The 20,885-nt window shown below is 45.3% G+C and overlaps 1 protein-coding gene and 1 pseudogene across 5 annotated transcripts in view; both read right to left on the reverse strand.

The window, feature by feature from the left end:
* Positions 1-20,885, reverse strand: part of SMYD3 (SET and MYND domain containing 3) — a 713,262-nt gene that overhangs the window by 192,442 nt on the left and 499,935 nt on the right. The window lies entirely within an intron of this gene.
* Positions 6,671-6,829, reverse strand: LOC123847156 (U4 spliceosomal RNA; annotated as a pseudogene).

Here is a 20,885-nt window from a genome sequence, read left to right on the forward strand (position 1 = left end):
GGCCTTCCACTGCTTTGGAATAATAAAATGCAAACTTCTCCAAATGGCCTCCGAGGCTCTGCTTGATCCGGCCCTGCCTGCTACCCACTGCGCAATTCCTGCTTTCCCTCCTCTTCTCCACGCTTGCTCCCTCAGGCAGCTTAAACACACCACCTTTGTAGGGAGTCCATCCCTGGTCACAAAATTCAAAGTAGTTTTCTTTAATACTCTCTCCATTGCATGATAATACTGTCTTTCGTTTGCTCTCCACCTACCCCAAATTGTACTAGTTCTTTATTTCTTTTTGACTTATCATTAATATCTCTGAAAGGTAAGCTCCAGGAAAGCAGGGGTCATACTACTTTTATTTACTTATTTATTTTTTTGAGAGAGAGAGAGAGCACATGTGTGCATAAGCAGGGGTGGAGAGGGAGAGAGAGAATCTTAAGCAGGCTCCACGCCCAGTGTGAAGCCCAGACACGGGGCTCGATCTCACAACCTTGAGATCATGACCTGAGCCAAAATCAAGAGTCAGATGCTTAACCGACTCAACCAACCAGGCGCCCCGGAAGTCATACTGCCTTTACAGTGTGTGCTCGCTCTCACCCTCAGCCTGTCCATATATGCTCTTTTCATCCTCGCCCAAACCCCAGGTGGTAGGGACTAATATCTTCATTTTACAGATGAAGAAATCCAAGAGAAAGAGAAGTTAAACACGTGCTTCGGGTCATGCAGCCAGTGAGAAGCAGAGCCAAGTCCAAGCCAGGAAGTCGTGCCCAGAGTCCACGTCCCTCATTATGCTACCATTTATGCCTATTATAATGCAGTGGGCCTGGCCCACTGGAGGAGCCAATCAACGCTGGCTCCATGAATGATCAAGTAAACTCTTCTAAGTCTGAACATCTGAGAAATGTGGCATCTTTATGCGTTCCTTTGCCCATCCCTTGTTCTATCATTTATATTCGTATGCATACTTTCACCCCTAATGTATAAGCCCCTCTAGGGCAAGAATCACTTTTCATCCATCTTCATGTCTCTCATGGTATCCAACATAATGGCGGGTGCTCGGAAAGTTTGCTGAGCATTTAAAGGTTAGTAGAAATTAACCAGAATGGCAATAGACTAAAAGTCAACTAAGTGTTCCTGTAAAACAATAAGTACCAATGGTTGCCCTTTGTCATTTTCGTCCCTTACAAAGTTAATTTGGTCCTATAGGTATTCTGGGTTTAAAGAGCCCTTTTACAGAGTGGGCTTTCTACCCAATGAGTGAGTAGGAATCATCTTTATTGGAAGAAATTAAGTGGGAGAGCGGGAGAAGGAGAACTATTCCCGGAGCTTTCTTAGAGTCTGTCCTAAATGCAATAGCGCAGGCGGCAAGCATGCTGGTCAGCATGAGCTGCTCCCTGCCCCACCTCTGCCGGGTTCCCAGTATCCACTCCCTCCCAGCGTTTCTCCCAACTCCTGCTAACCCACACGGTGCCCAGGGCTAAATAGTCTTTTCCCCGGAAACACGCGGGAAAGGGACTAAAAATACAGGGCAGTATAGCCTACCCTCAAATATCCACCTTTCCCAGTGGGATGTGCCTTCTAATATGGGGCAGGAACCCTTTAGTGAAGAGAATAAACTCAGCTTCATAGTGAAGCAAATGAGATGACTGGAAATCTGTCGTTCAAACCTTCTCTCTCACCACCACCACCACGGTACCAAACAGAAACATCTGGAAGGCAGGACAGTCGACTCAAATGCCCAAGGAGGCCAGCAGCCACAGAGACTTGTGACTCTCTTCCAGAGTAAAGTAATGGGAGAGGTGGGGGTGAAGAGGGAACTCTACCCTATCTAAAGGTGTCTGTTTGGGGCGCCTGGGTGGCTCAGTCGTTAAGCTTTCTGCCTTCAGCTCAGGTCATGATCCCAGGGTCCTGGGATCGAGCCCCACATCGGGCTCCCCGCTCTGCGGGAGGCCTGCTTCTCCTTCTCCCCCTGCCCCTGCTTGTGTTCCCTCTCTCGCTGTGTCTCTCTCTGTCAAATAAATAAAATCTTTTAAAAAAATAAAAATAAAGGTGTCTGTTGAAAAAAGATATGTTGAAGCCCCAACCCCAAGTATCTCAGTATATGACTGGGCGACAGGGTCACTGTAGATGGGATCAGTTAAACGAGGTCCTGCTGGAGCCGGTGCCCCTACTCCAGTGTGACCGGTGATCCTCGTAAGAAGGACGCAGGAGGAGAGACACAGGACTCCGCAGGAAGGTGCAGGCAGAGATCGGAGTGACGCATCTAGGAGCCAAGAGACAGCGAGGAGAGCCAGCTGTCGCCAGTCCCGAGAGACAGCAACGGAGCACACGTTCTCCAAACCCTGACAGGGGCCAACTCTGCGGACACCCCGTTTGTGGTACTTCGTTCTGGCAGCCCGTGGAAAGGAATAGTGTCCAAATTCAGATTTCTAAAAAAACCTGTGTTGGCCAAACACATCTGTGGGCTGGATCCAGCTTCGAATATCCCAGGCATAGTGAGCACTTTTGTCAAAAAATAAAAATGCTGTTAACAAAACGTTTTTGTTTTTGTTTTTTTGTAAAAAGAAAAAAAAAAAAAGCAATCTCCCGGAGGTTACACCTTCGCATACATACTTATAAAGAGCAGAATTATCTTCTAGAGCCTGGCGGGTGGAAGCACAGTCCTAGAGTCAGACTGCCTGGGCTCAGACGCTAGCCCTGCTCCGTGTCAGCTGTGGGGGCGGATTCCTGCGTCTTCTCCTCGCCCGGAAGCAGGGCGGTAACCTGCCTGAGGCAGGTAACCTAACCTGAGCCGGTAACCTGCCTCGCAGACGGGCGCGTGGCATGCTGGGAAGCCGTGTGAATTACACAGAGGGACGGGCCACGGTCCAGGCCGCGTGGTCTCTGTTGCAGGCGGTATCACTTGATTGCATTTCACTGTGCGTTATTATCGACTGGCTTTATTGTGAACTCATCTAGCACGGGGCTGGGGTCTTGGTCATTCTCAGCTTCCTTGCTTCAGTGGGACAGGGAGTCAGACACAACCGGGGAAGGAAGGCAGAACTTTCTTCATCTATTTGACTCCTGTGCCTGTGAACTTCCCGAGGGTCAGACCCAAATCCTGAATCACCCATAGGACCCAGCTGAAAGGTTACGCACAGCTGGAGGTAGGTCTGCGGCACCACCGTTCCCTCGAGCGGGAATGGGAGCAGGTATGCTCCATTCCAAGGTCAGGGTTTGGACCTGGGTTTGTCTGTTTCCTTTCTGCTTCTCCTACACACATGACAGGTAGAGCAAATCAGGGTGATACACCCTCACTGAGGAGACTGAGAAAACCTACTAAACCCAAGGCAGAGAAAATAATACCAAGCACATGACAAATGCAGCCGTCAATAATTTTGCAATAACCAGCAAATGCTGAGAAATGCACTTTGTCTCTACGGCTGCCCGATGCTGCCTGGTGAGATGCCTGAGAGCATGGGAAACAAAATCCCAGTCCAGATGTGGGATACAGAAGCTGTCCACTGGATTGCCGGCATTATCTGGACAAAGCCGTGATACGTTGGCCACCTGTTTTGTAAATAAAGTTTTATTGCTACTCAGCCCTGCCCATTAACTAAAGTACCGTCTGTGGCTGCTTTTGTGCTCAAGCACAGAGTAGAATAGTTATAACAAAAACTCAGAAAGCCCCAAAAGCCTAAAATATTTACTATCTTGTCTTTTACAAAAAAGTCTCCCAAGCCCTCATCTGAATCTTCCCACTGTGATTCTGCTAAACATCAAGCTCTCAGGGAACAGAGACCTTGTCTGTCTGGCTCAGATCTCTATCTCTGATGCCTCAAATACCTGCTTTTAGGTATGAAGATGGAGCCGAATAAATGTTGAGATTCTACGACAGGTAGTGCGAGAGGATGCCCACTGGGCCAGGCCAGTGTCCAGAGCTCTGTCCCTGCTGAGAGACCTGACCATAAGGATCTGGGAGCTGCCACTGGATGCCCCTCAGTTAACTACCTAGGAGCCCTCCGTGAGCACCAACTTAGACAAACAAGCGGGGCATAATCACTACAAGAATTCAATAATGCTGAGTTGTCAGGACAGATTAAACCTAACGAAGAAGCACCTTTCAAAGTCCCTTTTCTATATATATATGTGTATATATATATATATGCATTTACATTAGGAATGTTTGAAGGGAATAAACACTTGCAAAGCAGTTCAAATGTAAGGATTCCTTCACACAGAGGAACCCAAAACAGCTGTCAGAAGCCAAACAGTTATAAACACAAATGCTCAAGGTACTGAGGAAAAAAAAAGATTTTCAGATTGGAAAGAAAAAGCCCCATCTATCCTACCATAACAAAAGCAAAGAAAGAAAAGGAAAAGCCAGACATTTCCTGAGAAAGATCCTTTAGTGTTAATATTAAAAGCATGTGCAAGTTCTGGCTCCAATAAAATTGTTTATGGTTAGGTTTAAAGTAAGAAAGGGTCCTTTAACTTGGAAAATGATCACACAGAACGTGTCGCATAAAGAAAGAATTCGCTATTATTTTTCTCTATTTTTTCCGCTCACTCTAAAGAACTATTGCTTCCATCCCCATGTCTTCAAGGCACGCTCGGACAGGAGCCTCTCCTGGTCTTCTCTCTGGGCTGGCTGTGGTTACATCCAGGGTCCCTAGGACCCTGAGCACTGGGGCACCTTCTTGTCAGGAGGTTCATGGAGCTATGACTCTCCTACATAACCAAGGCATATTCTCCCGTAAAGTTTTTTTGGGTAATACTGAGTTCCCATCTTTAAAGGCAGTGGAGGTTTTAATTACAGTGATGATAAGATCACATTTAGATTTAAATAAAGGTGGCATTTATTGCCTCGGTTTCTGATGAAATATGAAAAAAATCAAAATGTCAGTCTGAAGGGTGACCTGATATAACAGTAAAAGGATTATTTGTAAGTTAAATACTCTATCAAAGAAATCCTGATATAACAAGTTTTCTTTAATTAATTCCCTCTTAAACCTACTTAATTCATATTTCATTCATATCCCCTGCAATAAAAAATCTGGGTACTACAGAAAAATGTCATGGCATGGTCCATATAAACTGTTCCTATAACATTCAGCGAGTCTATTTATTCCATAGGATGAGCAAAAAAATCACACAAGGATTGATTCATTAGACCTGCTTTGAAGAGTGTTATATTCCAGTTAGAAGAGGATTTCCCTATTTCATTCATTCATTTACTTACTTATTTGAGAAAGAAAGAGAGAGAGCAAGCATGAGCGGGGGGAGGGGCAAAGGGAGAGGGAGAAGCAGACTTTCCGTGGAGCAGGGAGCCTGATGCGGGACTCGATCCCAGGACCCTGAGATCATGACCTCAGCCGAAGGCAGATGCTGAACCGACTGAGCCACCCAAGCGCCCTCCCTATTTCTCTTGCAATCACACCATAAGAGATATGGTCCAGCATTTCCTAAAAGACTCTTGAAGGCCCTGGGGCTCTGCATGGAGGTAGCTGATGTCTCACCTTGACCTTGCTCCCCTGCTACCTGCTGAGAAACGTGATACTGAAGGTCTAACAGACACCAAGTGTCCCCTCTTCCTCACCTGACCTTATTTTGCCACAACCTTCAGGATATTATTTCCAGTTCTAACATCCGCCCTTGGGGGATGGTGTGCCTCTATTAGAATTAATATAAATGCACTTTCATCAAAAGGAAACAAAATAGGGAAAGAAAGTTAATGGCTAATTACAGAGACTCGTTGCTTTTCTAGGAGAACCACACAGGCCAAAATGCTGCTTCTCTGTCAAACTCCTTCACAAGACTGAAATCCTACAATGAAATGACAACCACTTTTCATGACCAGCTAAGAAACCCATCTGAGGAGATCAAAAGTCCAGGCTCTATGGGCTCTTGGGAGTCCTGACCAGATGCCCACAGCAGATTTTTACACGGTTTGACTTTTCTTCTTAAACGAGCTGTGCTGATCTTCCCTTGTTTGTTTCAAACCTGTGTGGGAGTGTTAATAAAATCGAACATCCGTAAGTCTCTCCGATTGGTATGATGGATCCCTGCTTCAATTCTCTTCTTTGTTCTGCTTCTTGATGATGTGATTTCAGCCATCTCTCCAAAGTTTCCAATGATTTAAGGAAATGATATAAAAGCACCATTGAAACCACAAACAAACACAAAGTCCCAAACATCTAAAGACTGAGTCTCCAAATACATAGTATGATGGGACAGTTTTGGTTCGAAGGGATCAGGAACCAGTAAGTAAGATATTTTGCTGCTGGTGAGAAGGGCCAAAAGAAATAAGGAACAGGATGAGAGAAAGAATAAGGTATATTTCAGCTTAAAACTACTCACATTCTAGTTCAACCGGGAGGCACTATTTCCAAAACCTAAATGTGTATGCATTTGAATGGACTTAATCAACCCTACTCTTACCCCAGGATCTTTCAGTAGACAAAGCTGCTTCCTGTTTCTACAAGAAAAATTATGCAATCGGGAGCAAACTCCCCCAGCTTCACAAAAACACACCATGAGTTTATTTGTACCTGTGCCCTTGCAGGAGCACCCTCCCTTCCCGGGCAAGGTGTGTGTACCACCTGGGCTCTGGATCCCACCCCTCCTATCCCTCGAGGACAGGACTTCTCAAACTGGGAGTGTGCATCAGAATCACCTGGAGGGCTTCTTAAACCCACCCTGGCCCAAACCCAGAGTTTCTGACTCAGGAGATCTGATGTGGGTATTGATAATTTACTTTTCTAACAAATTTCCAGGTGACGTTGATACTGTTGGTTCCAATTAGCAATAATCACGCCTCGGATAAACCTCATTGGCTACAATACTGCCACTGCGCAAAGCTGATACTGTTGGTTCCAGACCAAGCATTGAGAAACACGATCCTAAGAACTGCTACACTGATTTTGCCCTTTCATCCCAGATTCCTGAGCCTCTCCCTCCAGGCTGCTTCTTGTCCTAAGCATATAAACATGTTCAAATTTCTCTCATCTTAAAACACAAGCAAAAATCTCCTTTGACCTCATCGGGAATGGGCATAGTATATCTCTCTCTTCTTTATGTATTCAAATGCTTAAAGGAATGTTCTCCATACACCACCTTCTTCCTTCCGACTTACTCCTTCCTGCTCTGCAACCTGACATCTGCTCTCTGTCAAGCCCACCAAACACACACCTGCCAGGTCCTTCATCAACTGGAGTTTGCAAGTCAATGGATACTCAAGTATCTACCTTACACAGTCTGCTCTATCTGGCATTGCTCACCTGTCCAAGTGGCATTCCCTCCTCCTCTGGGTCTTGTAACATCTCTCCATCCTGGGTCTCCTATCACCTCACCGCCCCCACACCCCCATCCCTTTTTGGTCTCCTTTTTAGAAGTGTCCGCTTTCACCATCCCCTTAAGGTTGATAGTCCTTCAGGCCCTGTCCTTGGCCCTCTTCTTTTCACTGTATACTTTTTTAAAAAGATTTATTTATTTATTTTAGAGAGAGAGGGCGCGTGCGTGTGCAAGCAGGGGAAGAAACAGAGGGAGAGGGACAAGCAGACTCCCTGCTGAGAGTGGAGCCCAATGCAGGGCTTGATCCCGGGAACCCAAGACCATGATCTGATCCGAAATCCCGTCGGATGCTTAACCCACTGTGCCACCCAGGTGCCCCCACTGTACATATTTTGCCTGAGAATGCTCATCTATACCTGTATCTCTAACTCACATCAACATCCTGATGACTCTCAAGTCTAGACCTCTCTCTTAAACTTCAAATTCATATAACAGTCATCAGTTAGACAATTCCTTCTATTTGTCCAAAAGGCACCTCAAAGACATCAATGCCTAAAAGTGAACCCATTACCTTCTACCAAATTCCTGTTCTCCCTCCTTTATCTTAATGCCCTCCCAATTACTCAGTCATGCAAAGCAGTCCTTAAGGACAAACATGTCTTCATGTCTCATGCTCAATCATATCCCAAGTCTGTCCAATCCACCTACTAAGTATATCTCAAATCTGTCCCTTTGTTCCCATCTCTGTGACCTCTGCCCCAACTTCGGTCAACATCATCTCATCTGGACAGGTGAGATGGCCACACCATTCAGGCGTCCTGACTTCTAGCTCTCTCTACCTAATCTCCACATTGCACAGACTGGGATCTTTGAATCACACCTGCTAATCCTCTATGCAAGAAATTGCTCAGTGGCTCCCATTACCACTGAAATAGTTTCTACATCTTCTGCAAGGCACTCAGAGCTTTCAATGTTTGCATCCTTCCTATCTCTCTGACCTCATTTCTAGTCACCCCCTTCTCATATTTTAAGCTCTAGCATTGCCATGTGACATGTCACATTCTCTCACATCTAAAAACTTCTGTATATCCTATTCCCTCTGCCTGGAAAACTGTTTCTCTATAAAACCCTTGCGCCAGTATGCTCTTCTTTACAAAACCTTCCCCAGTCCTCTTGGATTTAGGTCCCTCTCCTGCTCCCACTCTACTGGGAACTTGCCCTCTTGAAAGAAATAATCTGTTCGCAAGCCTATCACTACACTAGACTGGAAGGTTCTCAGAAGTAAGTCTTTGAATCTCTCATGCTGACAATACCTGGCTCAAAATATGAGCCCTACTAAAAAGAATTTTTAGATAACATTATCGGTGACTCTGAACAAGGGAACACACACATTTCAAGGTCACCTGAAATACTAAATTTTAGACAGTCATAGATTTATTTCACTTCAATTAGAACATGTTAAATCTCTTGTTCACGTCACCTCTTCCAGGAATGCGAGGAGACACAGACATTAGATTTGGGGATGCTTAGGAGTCTGCTAAAATTTTTTTTGAAGAGGAGCGCCTGGGTGGCTCAGTCAGGATGCTTAACTGACTGGGCCACCAAGGCGCCCCAACCTTACAGATATTTTAAAGAAAACTAGTTCCGATGGGCACAGCAAATAAACATGTATTTGGGGCTCAAGAAACAAAAATGAATAGAACTAAATGAACATACTTGCATTTTCTGTAAATGTCACTGCATGTGTGCAGCAAGCTGGAAGGTCCACCTATCCCATTTCAAATTAGTCATCACTTGTAGCTGGATAGGAAAATGCTGACAGATCTGTACTAGATAAAAGAGATCACAGCAGTCTTGGAAACAACCCACTTTTATGATGAAACCAACTCTTACATCCATCCATGCCTCCAAACACAGCTTAGGCCTGAGACCAAGTTGAAGAACGTCCAAAAAAATCTTGAAGAATCCAGATGTTCCTGTAATCATCACTGATAAATTTCCCAAGAGAAAAGAACTTAAACAAAGATGGGAAATTCCAAGATTCAATACCAGAGAACATTTGCATACAGAGAATCCTTGCACTCAGGCCTCAGGAAATCATGGTCCTATTGTTCACTGACGTGGTCAGATGTCTAGAGTTTTGTGCTGAGGTACACCCTCCCAGACACCACCCTTCTAGAAAGTGGAGGGGAATCACACAGGGGCAAAAAGACACAGACATAGAAAACACACTCTTAAAAAGAACTGAAGGAAGCAGGGAAGTTTAACGATTATTAGTAACAAGGGATACCCTCTGAATCCCTTCTGTGTGCCCGCATCATGCTGAGAGCACCACGTGCGTGGTCTTCACCTATTCCTCACAATACCCCATTGTCTAGAGGTTGCGTTATTATTCCCAGGTTACAAAGGAGAAAACAAAGGAGTTATTAAGAAACTTGCCCAAGGTACAGGACTTAGAAACATGGAAAGGGGAGTTGAACTCTTCTGATTCCGAAGCCCCAGCTCTTGAGAGAGAAGAGATTGGCTATATTCTAGAGTAGGGGTTACCAAAGCCATTTGTGCTAGAGAATCAACTCTGGAGCTTTTTGAAAAACAATATAATTTCTGGGGTGCCTGGATGGCTCAGTCAGTTAAGCGACCAACTCTTGATCTCAGCTCAGGTCTTGATCTCAGGATCGTGAGTTCAAGCCCCATACTGAACACTGGGCGAGGAGCCTCTACCTAAAAAGAAACAAAAACACAAAACAAAACAAAACAAACAATTTCCAAGGTCCCACAACCAGATTCTGATTCAATTGAACTGGCATAGAGACCAGGAAACTATATTTTTATAATGGTCTCCCTCAGAACTCCAATGCTCTCCTGGGCCTGAGAACCACCGCTCCAGACACACACACACACACAGCCCCCAGACCTAACAATCAGAAGTTCCCAAATATGGTCACAGCTGTACTGGAACAGAGCTCAATCCCTGGAAATAGTGGTTGTTGGTTCCAGTCCTCGTTTGGCCATTTCCTAGGCAGGCAGCCTTGGTCAAGTCATTTTCTCTCTGGTCTCAGTTTTCTCCACTGGAAATGATGGAAGATTACTTCCCTCAAAAAACTGTCATTAACCACTTTCTTACACCATACACAAAAATAAATTCAAAATGGATGAAAGACCTAAATGTGAGACAGGAATCCATCAAGATCCCAGAGGAGAACACAGGCAGAAACCTCTTTGACCTCGGCCATAGCAACTTCTTGTTAGACATGTCTCCAGAGGCAAGGGAAACAAAAGCAAAAATGAACTATTGGGACCTCATCAGGATAAAAAGCTTCTGCATAGCAAAGGAAATGGTCAATGAAACTAAAAGGCAACCTACGGAATGGAAGAAGATATTTGCAAATGACGTATCAGATAAAGGGCTAGTATCCAAGATCTTCTAAAGAACTTATTGAACTCAACACCCCAAAACCAAAATATCCCGTCAAGAGATGGGCAAAAAACATGAACAGACACTTCTCCAAAGAAGACCTACAAATGGCCAACAGACTTATGAAAAAATGCTCAACGTCACTTGGCATCAGGGAAATACAACTCAAAACCACAATGAGATACCACCTTACACCAGTCAGAATGGCTAAAATTAACAAGACAGGGAACAACAAATGTTGGTGAGGATGTGGAGAAAGGAGAACCCTCTTACACTGTTGGTGGGAATGCAAGCTGGTGAAGCCACTCTAGAAAACTGTATGGAAGCTCCTCAAAAAGTTAAAAACAGAACTACTCTATGACCCAGCAATTGCACTACTCAGTATTTATTAAAAGGGTACAAAAACAGTGATTCAAAGGAGCACCTGCACCCCAATTTTATAGCAGCAATGTCCACAATAGCCAAACTATGGAAAAAGCCCAGCTGTCCACTGACAGATAAATGGATAAAGAAGATGTGGTGTGTATATATACAATGGACTATTACTCAACCATCAGAAACAATGAAATCTTGCCATTTGCGATGATGTGGATGGAACTAGAGGGTATTATGTTAAGCAAAATAAGTCAGTCAAAGAAAGACAAATGCCCTATGATTTCACTCATATGTGGAATTTAAGAAACAAAACAGATGAACATAGGGGAAGGGAAGGAAAAATAAAATAAGATAAAAAGAGAGGGAGACAAACTATAAGAGACTCTTGACTCTAGGAAACAAACTGAGGGCTGCTGGAGGGAAGGGGGTAGGGGACTGGGGTAACTGGATGATGGACATTATGGAAGGCACTTGATGTAATAAGCACTGGACGTTATAGGCAACTGATGAATCACTCAATTCTACCCCTGAAACTGATAATACACTGTATGCTAACTAAATTAATTTAAATTAAAAAATTTTTTAAAAATTTAAATTAAGGACCAGATGCAATTAGGTAAAACTCCAAACACTGTGGTTGGTATGAGGTAGGTGCTCAGCAGCCACAACCCCATCACTCTCTGAGCAAGTGATCCCTGCCCACCTGAAATCAACCACGCAGCCAGGCTTTTGCAGTGGGCCTTGGTGAGTGTACAGTGTGGGCTGCCACTGGCAGCACCCATTCCCCCACTCCCACCCCCACCCCCACCACTCCCGAAAGTGGCCTGTGATACGAGGGAACCCACCTCAAGCCCCAATTTAGCGATGTACCCTGACTGGCCTGATCTCATCAGCCTCCACCTGGCTCCCTCACCCCAGGCCTGGCAGTAACCAGAGCCTAAACCCACCAGGGCCTCAACCAACCAGCAACGGGTGCTCCTCTGGCCACAGAGACTGGTTTGGAAGAACGGCTGGGTATGTGCCCTAAATTCGGTCAAAGAGAATGAACCCTGAGACTTGTGTTTGAGAGTTGGAGGGAGAGGGGAGTAGCTCCTCTTCCAGATGGTGGGATATGTCAACCTGACACTTGGCAACCATTTTGCTACCAAATGCCTTTATCAAACTGTATCTGAAGCTTGACCCAATTCTATGTTTTTGAGATCTGGGCACCAATAAATTCCCTTTATTTTCTAATTTAAACTGGTTTGAGGTGGTTTTTCTATTACATAGACTGAAAACATTCTCACGTATACAGAATTGCCTGGATGGCAGAAGTGAGACATGACCACTTAGCCCATGTCTAAGTCAGATTCTGCGACATCTTTTTTTTTTTTAAGATTTATTTATTTGAGAGAGAGAGAGCATGAGTGAGAGGAGGGGCAGAGGGAGAGAGAAAGAGAATCCTCAAGCAAACTCCAATTGAGCGCAGAGCCCAGACTTGGGGCTTGATCTCACAACCCTGAGATCATGATCTGAGCTGAAACCAAGAGTCAGATGCCCAACCGACTGAGCCACCCAGGCGCCCCCGGATTCGGTGACTTAGACTATTACAGTCAGTACCTGTGGTAAGATTCACAACACTTACAGTGACGGGGTTCTTCAGACTGGAATGCCCTGCCCTCCTTCTCCTCCTAAAAATCCTCCTCATCTTTCAGGGCCCAACTTAAGTGCCCACCATTGCTGCAAGGTCTTTTCAGAGGAAGCAGTTAATCAGTCTTCCCACAAACACTTACTGTCCTTCTTTTCTCCCTCATTTCACTGTGAATTTTTCTCATGCTTACCTCCCTTTCCACGTAGGCTGTGACACCCTGTGTAGCCAATAGCACAAATCTCCCTGATTGTGCATATCCAATGCCTAATGTGGGGCTGGACATGCAGCAGACATGTAGTAAACTTCCCTTGATTCATTAAATACCAGACAACTGGTTAGCAGGATACACGGGGTGACCATAACACTGCCACACGTTCCTGGAGTCTTGCCTTCTGCCTTGAAAGAATCAGGGAGAAACCTATTCTCTATCTTGCATGGTTGATCTCCAATTACAAGTGGTTTTTTTCTTTCTCTCCAAGTTCAATTCAGGTGTGATAGGGTTTGTGATGATGTAGGTGGTTTACAGTCTTTTCCAACTGTATTAAACTACTCAGATCTTAACTTGTGCAATCAAGGTAGAAAACTCAGGTCCTCTTGATACCTTACCATAAGTTATCTTCAGTGATCTCTGAAAAGATGTAAGGACACCTTCTCCTCTTCTGTCATACATCACAACACTAAATTCTAACATCATCCTATATTACCTATGTTGGGAGGTTTTTCTCCTATGTTTGTTGTATTTCCCTTTTTTTTTTTTTCTCAAATGAGGAAAGTGGTTAAGACAGAGGAACTCTGCCCTAGTGCTGATTCCCCGGTCCTAAATCTGGACCTCGCATAAAATGTCTGGATCTGCCATGGTTTCATATGAAACCTTCCTCCAAGGGAAGGAAATACACACCATAAACTGGAGTCGATGTGCTCACATTTCAACACTCAATCACATTCTCAGGAACTAGGAGATACCCCACAATTCAAAGTCCCCCCTAATAAGGATCACCTTGGTCTGGAGGAATGGGGCCATAAACCAAGGAGGGAGAGTGGCCTTTAGAAGCTGGAAGCAGATTCTCACCCTAGAGTTTCCAGAAAGAAATGCAGCCATGTCAATACCTTGCTTGTTATAACCCAGTGGGACTTGTGTTGAACTTCAGACCTACAGAACCATAAGATAATCAATGTGTGGTTCTTAGAGCCACTGAGTTTGTGACAATTTGTTATGACAGTAATAGAACACTAATACACTGACTTTCCCATACAGGTGACTGCTAACTCTTTGGGATCCAGAGCAGCCTCTTTCCAAATTGAGTGGGGCTGTTTCAAAGAAACCCTTAGGTTTAGGTTTATCAAACGTGAAGCATGATAATAGAGCATGGTCATAAGTTGAGGTCAAGTTAGGAAAAAGAAAACACTATTTGAATTTAACAAGGATCCAAAGAAGGGAAAATTCAGGTAACTACTCCAGTATGAATCTCAAACATCCCTTTCATATTCACAAAACAGACCTGAATAGGTAGATGCCTCCCTTTAACTAAAACACCTTCTCTTCTTTTCTTTAAATAAAATGCATTTATTCATTAACTCAACACATAATTACAGAGCCCCTTCCATGGGCCTGGCACTGTGGCAAGTCCTGACAAAGGGCTACCTTCAAGATGCTTGCAATCTATGAGCTAGGGCAAGCATAGAAATAAATTCTTCACATCTTAGTTCATCAATGCTAAAATAGAAAATAGGAGTAGAATCACAGCTTAAAAATTATATCATTATAGACAGATGTATAGATTAAGAGCTAAGCCATGTGTATTTATCACCTATCGCTAATAAAACACTTGTTGCTTAAAGCAACAAACATTATTTCACCCAGTTTTGGGGCTCAGGAGTCTGGGAGTGGCTTAGCCACTGGCTCAGAGTGTTTCACGAGGTTGCAGTGAAGCTGTCAGCAGGGACCGCAGCCAATTCAAGGCTGGACAAAGGCTGGAGGAGGCATTCCCAAGCTCACTCATGGGGTTTCTGGCACACCTCAGGTTCTCACTGGCTGTCTGCCAGAGGCTCAGTGGCCCACCATGTGGGCTTCTCCATAGGGCCACTATGAAAAGGCGGGCAGCTTCCCTCCAAGTAAGTGACCCAAGAAAGAGAACGACTGACAACAGAAGCCAATGCCCCATTATAATCTTATTTCAGAAATGGCATGCCATCATTTCTGCCATATTCTATTGGTCACACAGACCAACTCTGGCCCAAGGTGGGAGAGGATATCCCTGGATTTGAGTATCTGGAGGCGGGAAACACTGGTGGCCATGTTGGAGGCTGGCCATAACACCACGTTCTTCCAAAACATCTCAACAAGGGAAGCCAAGCAGAATGAAAAGCCCCATACATCTAATCACTGTAGCTGCTTAGAAAGTAGTTTAATTCTATTTTTATTTATTTATTTGAGCCCCAACGTGGGGCTTGAACTCACAACCCTGAGATCAAGAGTAGCACGCTCTACCAACTGAGCCAGCCAGGTGCCCCGAAAAGAGTTTTAAATTCTAAAGTGCAGAAAGGAATCCAAAGGGTTTTGCCCATTCTGGTTGGTCCCTTATTGTTCTCTCAGCTTCTCCTGGCCGCTCCTTCCCCTCAAAAACATAAAATGTTAGAATAGCTTCCTTTATGCTTATACTCCAAGTCACATAAGTAGCAATTTTAAAGTGGAAATTGCAGTCGATCCTAAACCCAGGGAAAATCTGCCCACGCCATTAAGTGCTTCCTAGCCTATACTTTAGGGACTACTCTGTGATTATCATTATTTACACCCTCCCCAGATGTCTCCTGTGTGTTTCAAGATCAGAGTTTGGTCCAACAAATTGAAGGCAGCAGAGTCAGCGGACGGGGACTGGCACTCTGGGGTAAAGGTGCTCAACGACGGACGGGCACCCGGCACTTGGGGTTTCTTATGAAACTACGCATTTGGACGTGCTGGCCGACAAGAGGGGGGATGGAAAGGGTACTCTCGCTCAAGATCAGCCGTTTGGAGGAACGTTCTTTCCCCTGACCTGGTCCTCTGGTGTGCACGCTCCCCAGAGACATCTTGGCACCAGGAGCCCCCAGGCCAGGCCCCCTCACCACCACAGTCATCTCTTCTCCTGTTTGGGGCCAGAGTTATACTTCCCTGAGGCATTTTTGGCCTCGTTTCAGAAACAGGAAAGGCCCTAGTCATGAAGTGAGGTATTGTGCCCTTCGTCAGGAACACATGTTGTTTTCATTCACCCATCACTGCCCCCGATCCACAGGCCCAACCACAAAACCAGGAGGTGTGCAGTGACAGAAAGTAAAAAGACAGAAATTAAAAAAAACAAAAGATACTGTCAAAGGGACACAGGTAAAAAGCTAATCTTCCAAAAAAAAAATTCTTTAAAACTACAAATAAATAAATAGAGCAAAACACACGATTCGCCTGGATGCTCCTAATGCCCACTTTCTAAACACACTGCCGTGCTTGTTAATACTGCCCGTCGGAGGGGGCTTCACAAGCCTCAGGAGCAGCTGAGGGGCACATGGCAGCAGAGAGACCAACGCAAGGGGGTAAAGATGAGGTGCAGCCCCGAATCTATCACGGATTCGTGTACCATCCATATGACTGCCACTCAGATGGCAAGGATTTCACCTGAGCTGGTTTGTGCACCTAACAAAGGAGAGAGCAGTAACACACTCGTGGGATCCAACCATGCTTGATAAGTCTTTCCAGATTACACAATTAAGGGGCGGGGCTGGGTGGTATTTTGAGACATTCTTCTGTACTCAGAGCATTGCCTCCTCCTTTTGTTCCCACGGGGTACACTTGCCCAGTGCCTCCGGGGAGGGAGTGGGGGGCTCAGGGAGGCCTGAAGGTCTAGGTGAGCAGGGGCCTGGCAGCCCAGCTTCCCCAGGAGGAGGGGATGGTGAGCAGAGCCCCGCACACCTTCACAGACTCCCAAGTCCTGCGTGTGGCAGGGAAGTGTCCACAAGCCCCCGGGCCTGCAGGGAGGGTGGGCTGAGAGACCCGAGCCCCTAACAGCTTGGTTCGGGGGAGGACCCCAGACACTTGAGAGGGAGGGGGGGTTTTCCACCACTTTAGTGCAAAGAGGCATCTGCCGCAGATTGGACAACTTCACAGAAAAGATTTTAAATGTGATTTCTTGCACACCGCAGTTTTTGGTCTAAGATTTATACTCATTACCATTTCTAATCTTCCAATACCTAATAGCTTTCCAGCAGTTAACAACATCCAATGTAATAAATGTTTAATAACTTTTCTTGTTTTACTCTACAAACATATATACAAATATACTTATATATATAAAAGCAATCTCCTCTGACACACATTGTGGTGCTCTAATGAAAAGAGAATTGGCAGGGGCGCCTGGGTGGCTCAGTTGGTTAAGCGTCTGCCTTTGGCTCAGGTCACGATCCCAGGGTCCTGGGATCGAGTCTCGCATCTGGCTCTGCTCAGCGGGGAGCCTGCTTCTCCCTCTGCCTCTGCCACTCCCCCTGCTTATGCTCTCTCTCTCTCTCTCTCAAATAAATAAAAACTTAAAAAAAAAAGAAAAAAAGCATTGGCAGGCATGTTCTGAAATGATTTTCTCTCCACTGCTGGGCACATAAAGGACGCTCAATGAAAACCTGTTGGCTGACGGTGACAGCGTCCAGAGCAGCTCCCAACTTCCCCAGACTCTTGCAATCAACAGCACACACCTGCCAGCTCGTTGGCCAGGATCAGGGGTGTAGTATGTTGGGATGAATGAACCTTTTCTCTATGCAGAATTAACGTGTTTGCACAGAATACAATTCATGATATGGGTGTGACTTTAAACACTGTGAGCTAACCACTTGAGGATGAAACAGATAAACCCGTGAGGGCTGGGCCTGTGTCTCTCTGGTTACCTAATGCAGAGTTCCAGAGTCTAGAAGAGTTCCAGACACTGTAGGAATTCAGTAGGTATCTGACAAACGTGAACAGTCACAAGACACAAGACCTCTTCCTCCAAGTAGGAAATATAAAGTAGAGGTGGCTTCCACAGACACAGCCAAGGGCAGGATTCAAGAGCCCAACCAAATCAAGGGCCGGCTGGCTTTCCAGGGTCCCCATCCAAACTGGAGACACTTCTACAGACACCAAAAGCTCAAAGCCCGCAGGAGGGAGGCCGCATGGAGAGGAAAGAGCAATTTATCAGCCCTGGACTTAAACTTCCTCCAGCTCCTTCTTATTGTTCAGCAAGATATGTCTGTGCTTTGGATGAAGGATGCTGCCCCACGTACTGTAGCGCTAACATGACCTACATTCCAGAAAAGTTCTGATTTATGAACTGGTACCGAGCCTGCATCAGCTGGTGCAGAATGCCACGGCGACTGTTTTGGGGGGATGTGCAGAGGGAGTGATTTTCCTCGGGTGCATCACCATCAGCTCTGGCTCTCCTAGAGCCTCTGAACTCACTTCAGGTAATGGTCTTAATCAAAGAACTGACATTCTGGCCCTACACCATGAGATGCTTAATGAAGTTATTTAAGGATGCCAAATAGGGGAAGTCCCCTTGAAAAGGCAAAGCAAAAGGAAAAGAAAGAGAAAGAAAGACTGATTTGTTAAAAGACCTCTCAGAGCAACTGAGTCACCCGAGCGTTAATCAAAGGTGACTGGGAATGTCACTGGGGGATGGGTCCCTGGAGAACTGAGTTCCCTGTGAAAACCACAGAGTGAACCTCTTTCTTTCAGCTGGACGTTACCGAGCTTCTAGTCTGAGCACGCGTTGCACTGTGAGCCACAGAAGGCTGCCTTTCTCCTCAAGAAGCTTCTGATAGATGTTACCAGCTAACATTCTGATTAGCAATGCACTTCCATCTCATGTAATCTCATTTAATCTGAGCTGTGAATCAGCGGCAGGGATTATTTTCCCTGAGAAAAACTGAGACGTAGGCTGTGCAATGAGGGCCTTGTGCCAGGTCACTCAGCTCTGCAAACGGCACGGCATAATAAGGACGGCAGCCCACATTCCTGGTTCCCAGGCCTTCCCCAGGGCCGCAGAGCACCCAAGAGCGCCCAGGAAGCAGGAGCCAAGTCAAGGCAGCCGGGAGTACATGAGGACAGAGGAGGAAGGACAAAGGTGAGGGGTCAGGACGGGGGCCCTGCATGTCAGAGAGTGAGCAGAACCGCCTGGAGCGGGACCAGCCACTATCTGGTGCATCTTCAAGCCCCAAACTGCCATGAAGAGATAACAGCTTTCTTTGGCAGGCGCTCAGACAGGAGGTTATGCGTAGGCACTTTTCTGGCAATGTCCAGACAAACCAACCTCTCTCCGATCCAAGCTGAAAGCTTTGACAATAACAGAGTTGGTAGACAAGGAAATCCTAAGGGTGGCATTCCTCCAGGGAAAACGTTATGCTGAACCGGGGCCAGGGCGGCAGACACCTGTGAGCAAGTGAATTCCAGAATGTGCAGTCATAGGCTGCCTCCCCTGAGGCTGGGCGGCTGGCCTCTCCTCGGGAAAGAAAAGAAGACCAGGAGATGTCTTCCCACCAGCATCCCCGAGCAGGTGACACCCCCCGCACACACACCTCTCAACTGCCTTTTGGGAGGGCATGGAGATCATTAGCCCTGGATAAAAAGTATCAGGAAACTTCATTTTCTGAACTCCCGGAGTTTTGAAACCTGATGCATTTATCAAGACCCCCTTCCTGGGACACCCGTGTGGCTCAGCTGGTTAAGTGTCTGACTTCAGCTTAGGTCATGATCCCACTGTCCTGGGATCAAGTCCCACATCGGGCTCCTTGCTCAGCGGGGAGCCTTCTTCTCCCTCCCCCTCTGCCTGCCGCTCCCCCTGCTTGTGATCTCTCTATCTCTCTCTCTGACAAATAAATAAATAAAATCTTTAAAAAAAAAAAGACCCCCTTCTTGCTGAATAAATAATTCTAAGTCAGTGACCTTCCTAAGGACTCATGTCTGATACACAGTTTGAGGTCTTCAATTTTGATTATAAATTGCTGTATTTAATAGCTGTAATTCTAGCAAGAGACTATGTGACGACCACAGTGAGCTACCACCTCTTACCCATTAGGAAGGCTATTAACACAAAAATAAATACCAAATGTTCGTGAAGGTGTGAGCAACCAGAACCCTTCCGCATGGCTGAGGGGAATGGAAAACAGCACAGCTGCTGTGGAAAACCGTTGGTTGGGGCCCCAGAGAACTAAGCATAGAATCACCATGTGACCCAGCAATCCCACTTCTAGGTATATACCTGAAGGGATTAAAGGCAGAAACTCAAACAGATATATGTACGCCAATATTCATGGCAGCACTATTCACAAGAGCCAAAATGTGGAAACACCCCAAGTGTCTGTGGACAGATGAATGGATAAACCAAATGTGGTGCCTCCATACAATGGGCTCTTATTTAGCCACAAGAAGAAATGCAGTTCTGACACCTGCTACACCACGGAGGAACCTTGAAGACAGTATGCTAAGTGACAGAAGCCAGACACAGAAGGATAAAGAGAATACTCCAATTATAGACACAGAAAGTAGATAAGAGATTACCAGGGACTGGGGGAGTTGGATGGGGGGATTATTGCTTAATGGGGTACAGTTTCTGTTTGGGGTGATAAGAAGGTTTTGGAAATAGTGGTGATGGTTGTGCAACATTGTGAATGTGATTAATGCCACTGAACTGTATATTTAAAAATGCCTGAAATGGTAAATTTTGTGTTATGTATATTCTACCACAATAAAGACAAATAACCAACCAAACATGAAACTAAAACGTAACAGAGAAATCAATGTGGAAATTAAAAAAAAAAAAAACACACAATATATAAAGAGCTTACTCAAAAAATATTTTTAAAAGCTAAAAATAGAACTACCCTATGACCCAGCAATTGTACTACTAGGTATTTACCCAAAGGGTACAAAAATACAGATTTGAAGGGGCACATGCACCCTGATGTTTATAGCAGCATTATCAATAATAGCCGAATTATGGAGAGAGCCCAAATGTCCATCTAGTGATGAATGGATAAAAAAGTTGTGGTACATATACACAATGGAATATTACTCATCCATCAAAAAGAATGAAATTTTGCCATTTGAAATGACATGGATGGAGCTAGAGGGTATTATGCTAAGCAAAACAAGTCAGTCAAAAACAAATACCCTATGATTTCACTCATATCTGGAATTTAAGAAACAAAACATGAACA

The sequence above is a fragment of the Mirounga angustirostris genome, unplaced genomic scaffold (genome assembly GCF_029215605.1).
Source record: "Mirounga angustirostris isolate CCGP_5_RB_7025 unplaced genomic scaffold, mMirAng1.0.hap1 SCAF_6, whole genome shotgun sequence".
Classification (NCBI taxonomy): Eukaryota; Metazoa; Chordata; class Mammalia; order Carnivora; family Phocidae; genus Mirounga; species Mirounga angustirostris.